The sequence below is a fragment of the Suncus etruscus genome, chromosome X, assembly GCF_024139225.1.
Source record: "Suncus etruscus isolate mSunEtr1 chromosome X, mSunEtr1.pri.cur, whole genome shotgun sequence".
NCBI lineage: Eukaryota > Metazoa > Chordata > Mammalia > Eulipotyphla > Soricidae > Suncus > Suncus etruscus.
In genome coordinates, this window is record NC_064868.1 from 34,618 (window position 1) to 49,949 (window position 15,332).

Here is a 15,332-nt window from a genome sequence, read left to right on the forward strand (position 1 = left end):
CTCCTGGCAGGCACGGGGGACCATATGAGATGCCGGGATTCGAACCAATGACCTTCTGCATGAAAGGCAAACGACTTACTTCCATGCTATCTCTTCGGCCCAATTTTAGTTACTTTTTATTTATTTCTTTATTTATTAATTTGCTTGGTGATATTGTCAAGCTCAGTATTTCTCACGTGGTGCTCAGAGTACCATGAAGGACACTGGGTATCCTTAAGACAAGTTCCATATTTATTTTCTGTGCTATATTGATAGCTACTTTAAATGTTTTGTGGTTGTTACATTAAATTTTCCTAGTTTTTGAGATTTACTAAGTGGGAAATTCTTTTTGATTTTGCAAAAATGGCAGGAATTAGTGTTTTTAAGTTGAAAAGATTTTTTAATTTTTATTTGTACTTATTAGAAATTACAAATACATTATTGATTTGGTTGGTTTCAGTCATATAATGTTTCAACACTGATATTTTAAGCATTTCTCACTTACTTTAAATAACGTAAATCACCCCCAAACCATTTACTTCCTTAGTTAATCCCTATTTGCCTAACATCCAAACCAGATTGCTTCTGGAAGAGGAGCTTTGATTTTTTCCTTATTATTCCTCTTTTACTTTATGATATGTTTTGTGTAGTATTTTTGGTAGGGTTTCATATACAGTATTTCACCATTTTTAAGCATCTCATTATTCAGCCTGAGAGCTTTCTTCCACCTTAGTCCTTGCGTTCCCTCCATCCTATCCCTTTACTCCTCAGGAAGTATCTTTCTTACTCCATACGAGTTCTCATGTTCTTTGTTTCCACTTTCTTTAGTTATGTGTTTTTATCTATCAAATATGATGGAAATCATTCTATGTTGATCTATTTTCCTCTGACCAGGTTGACTCAGCATGATTCTTTTCTAGTGACTCCATGTATATGAAAATAACATGACTTACCTTGCTGTATTGTTTTTTTATTTATAGGTCACACTGGGCAGTGCTCAGAGATCACTCCTGGCTATGCTCAAGAAATCATATGTGGTGTGGTTAATGATAAACAAAGAAAATGAGCATAGCAATCAGTGCTCAAGAGACACATCTAAAACTGTGCTCAGGGCCCATTCCTGATGGTGCATGAGAAATCGCATGTGGTCTTGAGATTCAAAACTAGCTCTTTGCTATAGCTACACCCTACTTAAGTTCCTTAAATTTTGATATATTCCTGTTATCTCCTATGAACACACATCATGTATGCGAATATTCATCCAATGATTTTTGCTTTTAAAACACATTACTAACATTATTTCCAATAACATCTTTATTACATAATACATATATCATTCATTGATCTTGAAATTTTCAAAAAATGCACAAACTCTAATCTTGTTTTAAATAAATATTCTTCATATGTCGGAAATGTTCACTGGGAAACGTTTATGTTGTATACTAAAACACATCATGAAAAATATTGCAACTGTATACTTTATGGTTATTCAATTAAACATTTATTTAAAAATTGATAAATAAAAACAAACAATTTCAAAGATAATTCTAAGACAATAACCAGATTTTCTTCTGAAACTACCACAAACAAGTCCAACAATATTTCAAAATATTTTTCTGGCGGTTTTGTCATCTTTTGGTAATACTGTGATGATTGATTTAGAGAAATTCTTTGAGAGTATTTCTCTTTCTGTGAAAAATATAAATAAGATTGGCAGTCAGACTTCTTTAAAGCTTTGAACGAAGTCATCAATGTATCTATTCTGAGCCTGGGATTTGGTGATCGAATACATTTTTGATTATTATTTTGATTTCTTTGAAATTGGTCTATTTAGGTTTTCTATGTCTTCTCTCTTCTGTCTTTTATGGTAAGGGGTCTAAGAATTTTTTCGTTTCTTCTAGATTTCTCTTTCATGACCTAAGTTACACTGTATATCCCTAGAATTTCTGTGGTGTTTGCTGTCATGTTACCTATTTCCTTCCTGGTGGTTTATTGAGATTCTCAAGTCTCTCTCTCTCTTTGTGGGCCTTGCATTTGAACTAAATTTTTTTCAAAGAACCAGTTTCAATTGATTTTTAAAATTTTCATTCCAGTTCATTGATTTTTGTTTACCTTTATTATTTCTTTCATCCTGGTTTTTTGAGTGAAGAACCATTTGTTAGTCATTTTCCAGTTTCTTACATTGTAAAGTCAAGTTATTCATGTCAGACATTTGTTTTTCCTTTTGATTCTTGCTTGCATAGCTATAAACTTTCCTCTTAATGCCACTTTAGCTGTGTCCCACATATTCTAGTAGATAATGTCATCATTATTATATGTTTTCAGGAATCTTTAGTCTTCTCTGTGATTTAATCTTTGGCCCACTGGTTTTTCAGTACTGAGCTGTTTCATTTCGAATTGAGTTTAATATCCATTTCAATTTGTGCCAATATTTTATTTTTATTTTATTATAATATTTGAAGTCATTTTACATATTTTTTGTTTTGTTTGGCTTTAATTTGGGGGCCAAGCAAGTTGACGCTCAGGAGTTACTCCTGGCTATATGCTCATAAATTTCTCCTGGCTTGGGGAGAATATGGGACTCTAAGGATCAAACAAAGGTCTGTCCTGGGTCAGTTGATTGCAAGGAAAATACCATTCCACTGCACTATCATTCTGTTCCCTATTTTACAAATTTCTATTTTCTTAAATTTATTTTTAATTTTTATTTATTTATTTTGCATATGTTTTTGTTTCACACCTGGCAGCACTCATTGGTTACTTTTGTTTCTGCACTCAGAAGTCATTCCTGGCAAGCAATAGTTACTAAATGGGATGCCAGGGATCGAACCACCATTTGTCCTGAATGGCTGCAGGCAAGACAGAGGCATTACCAATGTGCTATTGCTTCAGTCCCTTGAATATATTTTATTGAGTATATTTTTTGTTGATTAATTTTCTGAGACACCGATGTGACTAATATTACAATAGAAAGAATCTCAAATTTATAAGAATACCAAGTGAGGAGGAAAACGAGAAGGGGAAGAACAATTAATGAGAGAGATAATAGCAGAGAACTTTTCCACTTTCTGGAAAGAGTTTTCAGTACAAATCCAAGAAAGTGTGCTAAACAAAATAGAGCCAACAGAAATACCCCCAAGACATATCGTAATACAAATGTCAAAAACCAAAGGGAGAGATGGATATTTTAAAGCAACAGGGAGAAAAAAGCCTCAGTTATAAGAGATAGATTATAACAATTAAACCAAATCATTCATTTTAAATAATTCGGGAAATAAAAGAGTGGAATGGCATATTCAAACTACTGAATGAAATAAACTTTCAACCTAGAGTTCACTACCCAGCAAAACTGTTATTTTAATGGGAAGGAGAATTAAATATATTCTCTCTCACAAAAAGAACTCATAATATTCAAGCTAACCAAAATTACTCAAAGATCAATTAAGTAAACCAAATTCCCAATTGTAACAACAACAATCCTACAGAATATAATGTTACAAAAGTCATTTCTGTCAATACTTTCCTTAAATAATAATATAAAAAAAACATCAAAAGGCAGTGTATCCAAGGATGGAGAAATCCTGAATCTCTTAGACCATGGAAATTCCCTTTCTTCCCCAATGATTACTGTGCCTATGCAAAAAAAAAAAAAAAAAGTGGGAACAACGCCAAACCCTACCGCTACAGCACCCCTTCTTTTTCTTGTTTTGTTTTGATTTCTTAGTTTTTGACTTTATTTTCCTTCTCTTTTTCTTCCACTTTTTTTCTTTCTTTTTCACTCTTGCAGTTATTATTTGTTGATTTCTTTTTCTCTTTGCGGGGTGCACTATTTTTTCTCTTCTATCATTTTTTGTTAGTTGCTACCAACTTTTCCTTCCTTTTTTCTTATGGCTTTTTTGTCCAACGACAACAGAATAGATACCCATTCTACAACAAGCTGTAAACCAAATTACTGTAAAAGCTTTTGTAAACAAAAGCTGAACTATTTTCCTTCTCTTTTTTCTTCCACTTTTCTTTCTTTTCCACTCTTGTGGTTATTATTTGGTGATTTATTTTTATTTTCATTTGCCAGATGCATTTTTTTCTTTTTACTTCCATTTTTCCTTCTGTTTTCTCTCCTCTTTCTTGTTTTTTGGTAGTTATTACCATATTTTCCCTCCCTTTTTCCTTATCCTTTTTTATCTCCAATGACAGTAGAATTGATATAAAACAAGTGTAAAGTGGAGACCAGTTTCACTAGCATTCCAGGGGGTAAAGTAGGGGGATATGGGATACATGCTGGGAACAGGATTGGAGGGAGGATAGCACTGGTGGAGGGAATGTCCCTCATTCATTGTCACTATGTACCATAAATGATGAAGTGAAAGATTTGTAATGCACGTTGGTCACAAAAAAAATAAAAATAAAATAAAAAATAACTGCATGAAGAAATGCAGTGGTATAAATGGGAAATGCCTTGGACCCAGGGTATAGCACGAAGAATAAAATAAACTGAGTGGAAGACGATAAACGTATATGAAAGGAATGGTGGCCAGAGTCCAATAGGTCTCAGGTGCATTTGTAGTGTTAAAAAATGACTAAACTAAATCTCCAAGCCAAAGGCAATAACAATGGAATCAAGAGACCCAAACTTAAAAATCTCAACATAATGGGGCCGGAGAGATAGCATGGAGGTAAGGCGTTTGCCTTTCATGCAGGAGGTCATTGGTTCGAATCCCGGCATCCCATATGGTCCTCCGTGCCTGCCAGGAGCAATTTCTGAGCATGAAGCCAGGAGTAACACCTGAGCACTGCCGGGTGTGACCCAAAAACCACACAAAAAAATCTCAACATAAATAGGATTGTTATACTGGCAGAATTATGGACAAGCAAGTGGCTTGGGATGAACTTGGGGAAAATTGGTGGACAAATGTGGACATTGGTGGTGAGATTGTTCCTGATTCACTGTATGTCTGAAACTCAACTATGAAAGACTTTGTAAATCATAATGGTTTCAATAAAATGAAAATTTTAAAACAAATTATATTTATTCCATAATGATCCTATGTTTATATTGCACCATTTTAGGAATTTAGTGGTTAAGATACAAACACCCCACAAAAATTACTCAGAATTGTGCACTCTAGGACAGTTTAAAGTAGCTTACATTCACCTCAGAGAGAAAGATACCTTCTCAACACATATACTGGAAAGGCGGCTTTGGAAAGTATTACAACTACTGTAGAGAAACAGCCCTTATGATGGCCTTGGATGGTGGATGGAGGACTTTGTTCTTAGGCCTCGTCCATGGGGCTCCATCCCCCATTAACTTGCAGGTCTGGGACCAGGAAAGCGATGGGTATTGAACTCACTCACAGGCAGGTTTCCAGAGGGATATCATCTTTATTGCCCTGGCCAACATCTGTGTGTCCTATATCATAAACCTATTTAAGCATTTGCTATTCTTAGCTAGCCCTGCATCTTACTTCTTTCATCCATGTCACCTCCAACCTCCATCCTGGCAAAAGACCAAAAAGGGCCTTAATCCTCTCTTGTCAAAGCCTTATCTAAGCTTTCCAATACTCCTCCCAGGAATGGGAGGGGTCTTGAAGGTAAGATCAAGTTACCCAGTTAGAATGGGGGGTGTGGCCACATCTGCCTCCTTTTTTTTACATAAAGACAAAAGGCATAAGTTAGGTTGCTTCTGCCTGGCTCCTGAACTCTGACCTGAATCCTGGACCCAAGAAAACAGCGATTGTGGTGAGATTTCTGCTTTTCAGTTTGATTTTTGGCTCTTTTCAGATGGAGTCAGCCCAAAGCGTTTGGCCACATAGAACCATTTTGTCTTTATGTAAAAAAAAGGGGGGGAAAGATGTGGCCCTATCCCCCCATTCTAACTGGGTAACTTGATCTTACCAGCAAGACCCCTCCCATTCATGGGAGGAGTCTTGGAAAGATTAGATAAGGCTTTGAAAAGAGAGGATTGGGCCCCTTTTAGTCTTTTGCCAGGATGGAGCTTGGAGGTGACATGGATGAAAGAAGTAAGATGCAGGGCTAGCAAACAATGGCATGAGCATATGGTTAGCAGCCACATTTGTTGGCCAGGGCAATAAAGATGTTATTCATCTGGAAGCCTGCCTCTGAGTGAGTTCAATACCCGTCGCTTTCCTGGACCCATACCCGCCGGTTAATGGGGGATGGAGCCATGTGGACAAGGCCTAAGAACAAAGGCCTCCATCCACCATCCAAGGCCATCATAAGGGCCGTTTCTCTACAACTACGTTAATGAATGTGAGACTCAAAAGGGAAATGCGTCAATGGTCTGGAACCTCAAAGACTAATAGAGTTAAAGAGTTTAGTATAGAGAAATTAGCCTAGAGGACTCCAAATTCCTTGCATCCTCATGTCCCAAATTCCATCACTGACAGAAATTGGAAAATAAATCCAATGCTTAGTATATTTAGAGATTGATTCTCATGTAGATGGAGCAGCAATAGCTCTACTAGTAGATATTTTATTGAGCTAAACCTTATTGCTTTATTTTATAGCACAAAATTTCCTTGAGATTTTTATGTATTTGTTTAATGTATATTATAATTTTAGACAAAGGTATTATTGAAATGGCTATTATTTAAGCATTAGTTTTAGAATACTTGAAAGCTTAGAAATAGTTCTTGAAAGCTTAATACACTAAAATTAATTTGGAACAGTCAGGGCATAGGTATACAATATGCTTAGTTATTACTATTACTCTTATTAATAGTTATTACTGATGCAAAGTTTTCAGCAATTAATTTGCTGGGTCATTATTACACATCATCTCTCACCCCTTCCTTTCTACCCTTCCTGGTAACATACAGAAAAATGTACAAAGTGAATATTTTGATACACGTTTCATTGGGGCAAGTATATGATTTACTTGCACTTCAAATTAGCAAAGAGACCATTTCTACACTGCATTTGTGAAGACAATAATAATCTTTGAGAGATTATGAGCACTGGGAAGTTGAAGGTGTCTCCACACCTTCTTCATTGTTCTTTGGCTGATTGTAGTTCGCCTTTTTAGTTCAGTACCAAAATACAAACACGGTGACGTCTTCCCTTTATGCTTATTCTTTTTCTTCTTGAGCATGGTATTCACCTTTTATAGTATCTTTTTCACCTAGTAAGGGATTAAGGTAGACAGAAATACATTTGAAATTAAAATAGAATTTCTTTTTCTTTTACTTTCAGCATCATAATGAAATCGTTGCAAGCAGAGATCCAAGCACACTACATTCCAACACTTCTCCCACTGCCAGAATTGGGGCCACAACCTCCACCACCCCAAATAACCCAACATTGCCTTTAAAAAAAAAGGCAACATTGAAGGATTTCCTTGATGGGATTAGGCTCCACGTGCGGAAGGAAAAAGACTTGGAGGCAGACTCTAAGGAAAAGCTGCCCAGGACCAGAGTCAACTCACTAACCATTTTACTCTCTTTTTCTTTCAAATTGTCGTCAAGCTCAGATAGTCATCCTGGACCTGACAGGAGAAGTCCTGCTGCCCCGGGACCTCTTGAGAATAATTTTCCTCACTGTGACTCCACTTGGGCATGCTTCTGCACCTGAAGAAGAAGCACCTCCCTCCTCACCTGAATTTGACATGGTGAAGCATTAACAGTGCCTGCTGCCCTCTGGCTTCTGCTGCACCCAGTAACACCCTGGCAACAGCTTTGTTCTGAATGGCTTCAAGATATTGATCCAGTCAATAGCAGCCTAAGGTGAAGTTATATCACAAAGGCTATCTATTGACATTTGTAGGGGGAGGGCCCAGCCAGAGTTCAGTGGGCTTGATAAATAAATGGGGTTGGGGGGGCTTCATCAACATCTCTTAAAGTGTCTCCTGCAATTAATGTCTTCTACTTCCTCATCTCTAGTTCAGTTGATATTAGAAAGTATGTTTTCTGCAAATCATTAATGACTGCACCTAGTCCTAAATGAACTCATAGGCACTCATAATTTCCCGTTCTAAGCATTACTTAATCATTTATTATAGGAGGTTTCTAAGAAAGCTTTCACGTTTAGAATGGATTTAGTTACAGACATATAGTGATATTGTGCTTCCACACTCAGAACATGTTTCTGTTACTGGATTCCTACATTTGTATGAACTTCCTAAACTTGCTCAACCATTATAGAAGTGGCATTGCAATTCCTTCAAGATTTATTAGGTTTTAAAAAATATAATATATTCCTAAAATGTCATGATACAGGATACAATTCACAAATACTGTTTATTTTAATAATCATCCTTGCCTTTTACGTTTTTAGTTATTCCTTTATTTATTTATATGCTTGGTCTTATTGCCAAGTTCAGTATTTTTCATGATGGTGCTCAGAATACCATGTAGGACACTGTGTTTCAAACCCTAATTGGCCAACTGTAAGACAAGCTCCATATTTATTTTCTGTGCTATATTAATAGCTACTTTAAATACTTTGTTGTTGTGACATCAAAATTTGCCTAGTTTTCTGGGATCTATTAATTGGGGAATTCATTTTGATTTTGCAAGCCTGACAGGAATTAGTGATTTTCAGCTGGAAAGATTTTACTTTTTATTTTAACTTAATTATTATGAAATTACAAAGATATTATTGATTTCGTTGGTTTCGGGCATATAACATTCCAATAGAAATCTTTTAATCAGTTCCCACTTACATTCACAAAATTTAAGTTCTCTCCAAACAATTTACTTCCTTGGTAAAACTCCTTTTGCCTCATACCCAAACGAGATTGCTTCTAGAAGACATGTTTGAATTTTTGTTTATTATTCCTCTTTTAGTTTATGATATGTGTTGTGTAGTATTGATGTTGGTAGGGTTTCACATATTGTATTCAACCATTTTTTCAGCCTCTTATAATCCTGTCTGAGAGCTTTCCTCTACGTTAATCGTTGCATTCTCTCCATGTTATCCTTATACTCCTCAGGAGGTATGTTTCCTACTCCATACAATTCTCATGTTCCTTGTTTCCACTGTCTTTAGTTATGTGTTCTTATATCCCAAATATGAAAGAGATTCTTCGATGTTGATCTCTTTTCCTCTGACTATATTGACTCAGCATGATTCAATTAGGTTGACTCCTAGAACTTCATGAAGCAGAAAATTGCATGACTTTATCCTGCTGTATTTTTTCTGTTTTATGGACCACACAGGGCAGTGCTCAGGGATCACTCCTGGCTATGCTCAAGAAACCATATGTGGAGTGGTTAATGGTAAACAAAGAAAATGAGCAAAGCCATCAGTGCTCAAGAAACACATTTGAAACTTTGCTCAGGGCCCAGGCCTGTTGGCCCTTCAGGAATCATATGTGGTGTTGGGATTTATACCTAGCTTTTAGCTATAGCTACACCCTAGTTACGTTTCTTAAATTTTGTGTTAGTCCTGTTATTTCCTTTTGACAACCATCATGTAAGTGGACATTCATCCAATGGTTTTTGATTTTAAAACATTACTTAGCATCATTTCCAATAACATCTTTATTCCATAATACATATGTCATTCATTGATTGATCTTGAAATTCTCAAAAATTGCACAAACTCTAAAATCTTGTTTGAAATATATATTCTCCAGATGTGGGATATTTTCACTGTGGAATGTGGTTTATCTTGTATACTAAAACTCATCATGAAAAACATTGCAACTGTCTATCTTATGGTTATTCGATGAATCTTTAGTTAGCATTAAAAAATAAAAACAAGCAAAATGGAATAAAAGATATACTCTTTCTTCTAAAACTATCACACACAGAAATCCAACAATTCTTCAAAACTTTTTTCTGGCGTTTTTGTCAGCAATGTGATAACTGATTTATAGAAATTTATTGAGAATATTTATGTTTCTGCGAAGAATCTAAATAAGATTAACAGTCAGACTTTTTTAAGCTTTGAATGAAGTTACTAGTGAATCTAGCTAAGCCTAGGATTTTGTGATTGAATACACTTTTGATTATTATTGTGATTTCTTTGAAACTGTTTGGTCTATTCAGGTCTTCTATGTCTTCTCTTTTCTGCCTTTTAAGTTAAGGGGGTCTAAGAATTTTTTCATTTCTTCTACATTACTGTTTAATGACCTAAATGTACATTGTTGATCCTTTGAATTTCTGTGGTGTTTGCTTTCATGTTATCCTTTTCCTTCCTGGTGGTTTATTGAGATTCTCAAGTCTCTCTCTTTGTGGGCCTCTCAATTGATTTAATTTTTTTCAAAGAACCAGCCTTAATTTTTAATTTTTTTAATTCCAGTTCTTTAATTTTTGTTAAGATTTATGATTTCTTCCTTCCTGTATCTTTCATGGGGATACTTTTGCTACTCATTTTCCAGTTTCTTAAGTTGTACACTCAAGTTGTTTATGTCGGACTTTTGTTTTTCCTTTCTGATGATTTCTTGCATAGTCATAACCTTTCCATATTTGCTGTGTCCCACAAATTCTGGTGGATAATGTCTTCATTATTATTTGTTTTTAGAAATCTTTTGACTTCTCTATGATTTAATCTATGGCCGACTGGTTGTTCAGTAGTGAGTTTTTTCTTCCATCTCATTGAGTTTAATTTCCATTTCAATTTGTGCCAAAATTTTATTTTTATTGTATCATATCTTTGATGTTATTTTACATAATTTTTGTTATGTTTGGCTTTGTTTTGAGGGCAACACCCAGTTGATGTTCAGGAATTACTCCTGGCTGTGTACTCAGAAATTACAACTCCTGACTTGGGGGACCATAGGGGACACTAGGGATCAAACTGAGGTCTGTCCTGAGTCAGCAATTGCAAGGAACATGCCATACCACTGCACTGACATTCCGGTCCCATTTTCCATAATTCTATTTTCTTGAATTTATTTTTTATTTTTATTAATCTTTTTATTTTTTTATTTTTTTGGTTTTTGGGTCACATCCGGCAGCACTTGGGGTTACTCCTGACTCTGTGCTCAGAAATCACTCCTGGCAGGCACAGGTTACCATATGAAATGCCAGTGATCCAACCACCATCTGTCCTGAATTGGTTGTATGCAAGACAGATGCCTTACCACTGTGCTATTGCTCTGGCCCATTGAATTTATTTTTGTTGATGATTTTGTCTGTTTGATTGATTTTCTGAGGCATCTATGTGAATAATGTTTTAATAGAGTAATCTCAAATTTATAAGAATACCAATATGAAGGAAAAAGGCAAGGGTAATAACAATTAGTGAGGGAAATAATAGCAGAGAACTTTTCTACTATCTGGATATAAATTGCTGTACAAATCCAAAGAGTGTGCTAAACAAAACAGACCCTAACAGAACAACCCCAAGACATATCGTAATTCAAATGGCAAAAAAAGAGAGTGAGATGGATGCTTTAAAGCAATAAGGAGAAAAAACGTTCAAGTATTAGGGAAAGATTATAAGAATTAAACCAGAGCATTCATTTCAAACAACCCAGGAAAGAAAAGAGTGAAATGACATATTAAAACTACTGAATGAAAGAAACTTTCATCCTAGAGTCCATTACCCAGCAAAACTCTCATTTAGAAGGGAAGTAGAATTAAAAATATTCTCTCTTAAAAAAGAACTCATAATATTCACACTAACCAAACTGATCCTAAATGAACTACTCAAAGATCAATTAAGTAAACCTAATTTCTAATTGTAACAACAATCCTACACAATATATTGCTACAATAGCCATTTCTGTTAATACTTTCCTTAGATGGTAATGTAAAAAAAAATCAAAAGGCATAGAGTAGTAAGTTGTATCAGGAAACAAAAACCAATCATCTACTGCCTGCAGGAAACCCACTTATACCTGCAGTACAGAAATAGGTTCAGAGTAAAAGGATGGAAAACAATTGTACATTCCACTAAAAAATGCTGGAACAACCATACTTAGACCAAATTGCATTCAAGTTCAAGATATTAATTTGCGACAAGGATAGACACTTAGTATTGTTCAAGGAAATAATACTCCGAGAAGTACTAATTTTGAGCAACATTTACAGTGAAATATAGAATCAATAAAATGTGTAAGCTTTTGTTAAGAAACCTAGAGAAACTTATAGAAACTTACCACAGGACAGAAACACTAGACAGAGCACTAGCAAGGTCCTAAAAGCCCTAAATGAGAAACTAATAGAACTAGACCTAGAACTATTGGGTCTATATATTGTCTTACATTCTCAAAAAGTTGAATACACATTCTTGTCAAGTTCACAGGGAACTTTCTCTAGGATAGCTTACACTTTACGACAAAAATCTAACTTACATAAATTCACAAATATAAGAATTAGACCAAGCACTCTATCAGATCAAAATGACACAGACATCAAGATTGATTGTAAAAAAAAGATTTGGAGAAAACCTACCAACTGGAGACTAAAAATATATTTCCTTACACACAAACACACACATGTCTTCAAATATCATAGACTTAGAAAAGCAGAGTACAAGTGTATAGGAAACAAATACTATTGAATAAATATCTATAGAAAAAATTAGATCATGATTGTAACATCCACATGCATATGATTGAGTTTCTAAATCAAAATATCACATTCTACAGTCTTTTTATTAAAATAAAGTGCTTCAACTGAGAATTAGAGTGAAGTCAGAATCAGAATATTATTACCTTACTTAGGGGGCATTTCTATAGACACAATAAAACATAGTAAATTATAATAGACATAGTTTTCATTGATTTAAAGGAAGACAGAATTTAACTCATCATTTCCTTGATGTAGGTCCTAAAGGACATTTTGGTGTTTGGGTGTTGGCTGGTATTATATCACAACAAGTGTGATCAGGAACATCTTCTGGCTGGATACTCAGGGGATCAATCCTGGTTGTACACAAATACAGGGCTTTAGAAGTGGGAAGAGAACCCAAAATTGGCACCACATTGCTAATAGGTCTTGTCCACTATAGTGGCAGGAATGGATAAAATTTTATTCCTAATAGCATACACAAAACACTATTGTATTTATAGTTTTATAAATTGTTATATATTTTATTTTGAAACACTAGATAAAAGGCTGCAAGAGAGAAAAGAGAGGGAAAACTACCCATTTATTTTTAACCAGTGTGCTAAAGTGTTCAAGAAACTTGTTTTCAGTTACCAAACATTAACTTAGTTATTACTCATGCAAGATACTCAACAGGTAAATTTGCTGGTTCTTTATAGCACAACCACCCACTTTTCTTCTGATCCACCTTCCCTGGGAACATATAGAGAAAGCTACATTGTGATCATTATGCTACATGTTTTATTGTGGCAAGAACTTGCTTTACTTGCACTATAAATTAGCAAAGGGACCTCTTCTTCATTGCATTTGCGTTGTCTGGTTCATTCTGAGAGATTATGAACAGTGAAAAGTCAAAAGTGTCTCGGCACCTTCATCATCATCCTTTTAATTGTCTTTTAGCTGGTTGTTTGCCTTATTTCCATAGCAAATTACAAACACGGTGGATTTCTTCTTCATCAAATGCTTCATTTTTTCTTCTGGAGCGCCGTGTTCACCTTCTCTTCTATCTTTTTCATCTAGTAGAAGAGGAAGGGCGATAGAAATATATTTGTAACTTAAATTAAGTATTGGTTTTTCTTTACTTTGAACATCACAATGAAATTAAAATTTAATTATAATTGTTTTTACAATTATGGAGTTTCAATCACAGAACATTCCAACACCACACCCACTGCCAGAACTGAGGCTACCCCTACCTCATTCAAAAAGAACTCAATATTGCTTTTGAAGATAAAGGAAAATAAGTAGGGACTTGATGTGATTTGGCTCCACATGGGCAGAGGAAGAGAGTTAGAGGCAGAATCTAAGAAATAGATGCCCTTGACCAGTGTCTACTCCCTCACCTTTCTACTTTCTTGTTCTTTCTCATTATCAACAAGCTCATGGTGGGCATCCTGGACCTCACAAGAGAATTCCTGCTGACCCTGGGACCTCTTGAGGATGACTTTTTTCCCTGTGTCTTCTCCCAGGTACGTTTCTGCACCTGAAGCAGAAATATCTGCCTCACCTGAATCAGACATAGGGAAGGACCACCAGTGCCTGCCTGCCTCTGACTGTGTTATGCCCAATAGAGTTCTAACAACAGGGGACATGTCACGAAGCATCACAATTGATACCATGTGGGATGCCAAGCTAGATTCTATGGGACCTGACTATAAATGGGGGCGGGGGGGCTCCCTCAACAGCTCTTAAATGTTTATCAGCAACTTATATCTTATATTTCCTCATCTCAAGTTCAGTGGAGATTTGAGAGGATGTTTTCTGTAGGGTATTTTTAATGAGTGCCCCTACACATAAGTGTATTCTTGGGGCTCATAGGCCTTCAAATACCCAGAATTTATATTGGTTTCAGAGTATATGTTTTATGTTAGAACTAATATAGAGTTATATACATAGAGGTAGTAACTACATATACCAGACCACATTGTTATTTTTACTGACTTCCTACATTTACTTACTTATTATTATTAGTAAGCCAATAAAGAAATGGAATTTCTATTTTTTCAGCTTCATATTTTTTCAATGTAATGCATCCCTAATTTTTAAGTCCATGATTAATCCTCAGAACATGTTCAATTTAATCATCATGTACCATGTCCTTTAATGAATTTATTATTTTATTTATTTAGTTTGGGGTTTTTTGGTGTGTTTAGGTCACACCCAATAATGCTCACACTGAGGGAATATACATTGTGGTACTTAGAAGATCACATAGGATACTGGTTACTGGAACACTGGTCACATGCAAGACAAGCTCTTTCCTCTCTGCTATCTCTATACCTTTGATGCTTTTTGACTGTTACTTCTTAACAATATTTTTCTATTTAATTGATCTTTCATTATTGAAACTCTTTGGGAGTGTTTCAAAATCTTCAATTTCTTGAAAGATCCTACATAGGATTAATAGTAGGCTTTCTCAAGGTTTTGAAATAATTACTAGTTAATCCACCTGGGAATTAGATTTTGTAGACTTTTGATTACCACTCTGACTTATTTGAAAATCTAAGGTCTGTTTACTTATTCCATATCTTCCTCATTCTGCTTTGAGATGTTATAGGAGTCCAAGAATGCATCCATTTCTTTTAAATTCTCTCATTTCATAATATAAACATATTCAAAGTATTCTCTGATGATCCTTTGAGTTTTTCTTGTCTGTTGTGATGTCCCCTTTCTTTTCTGATTTACTTTGAGTTTTCTTACTTCTTTTATTGAGTCTTGTAACTGATCTTATTTTTCCCAAAGAAACATCTCATGGTTTAATCTATCTTCTGAACAATATTGGAATCCATTTCATTGTTTTCTGCTCATATTTTTATTTTTTCTTTCTACCTGTTT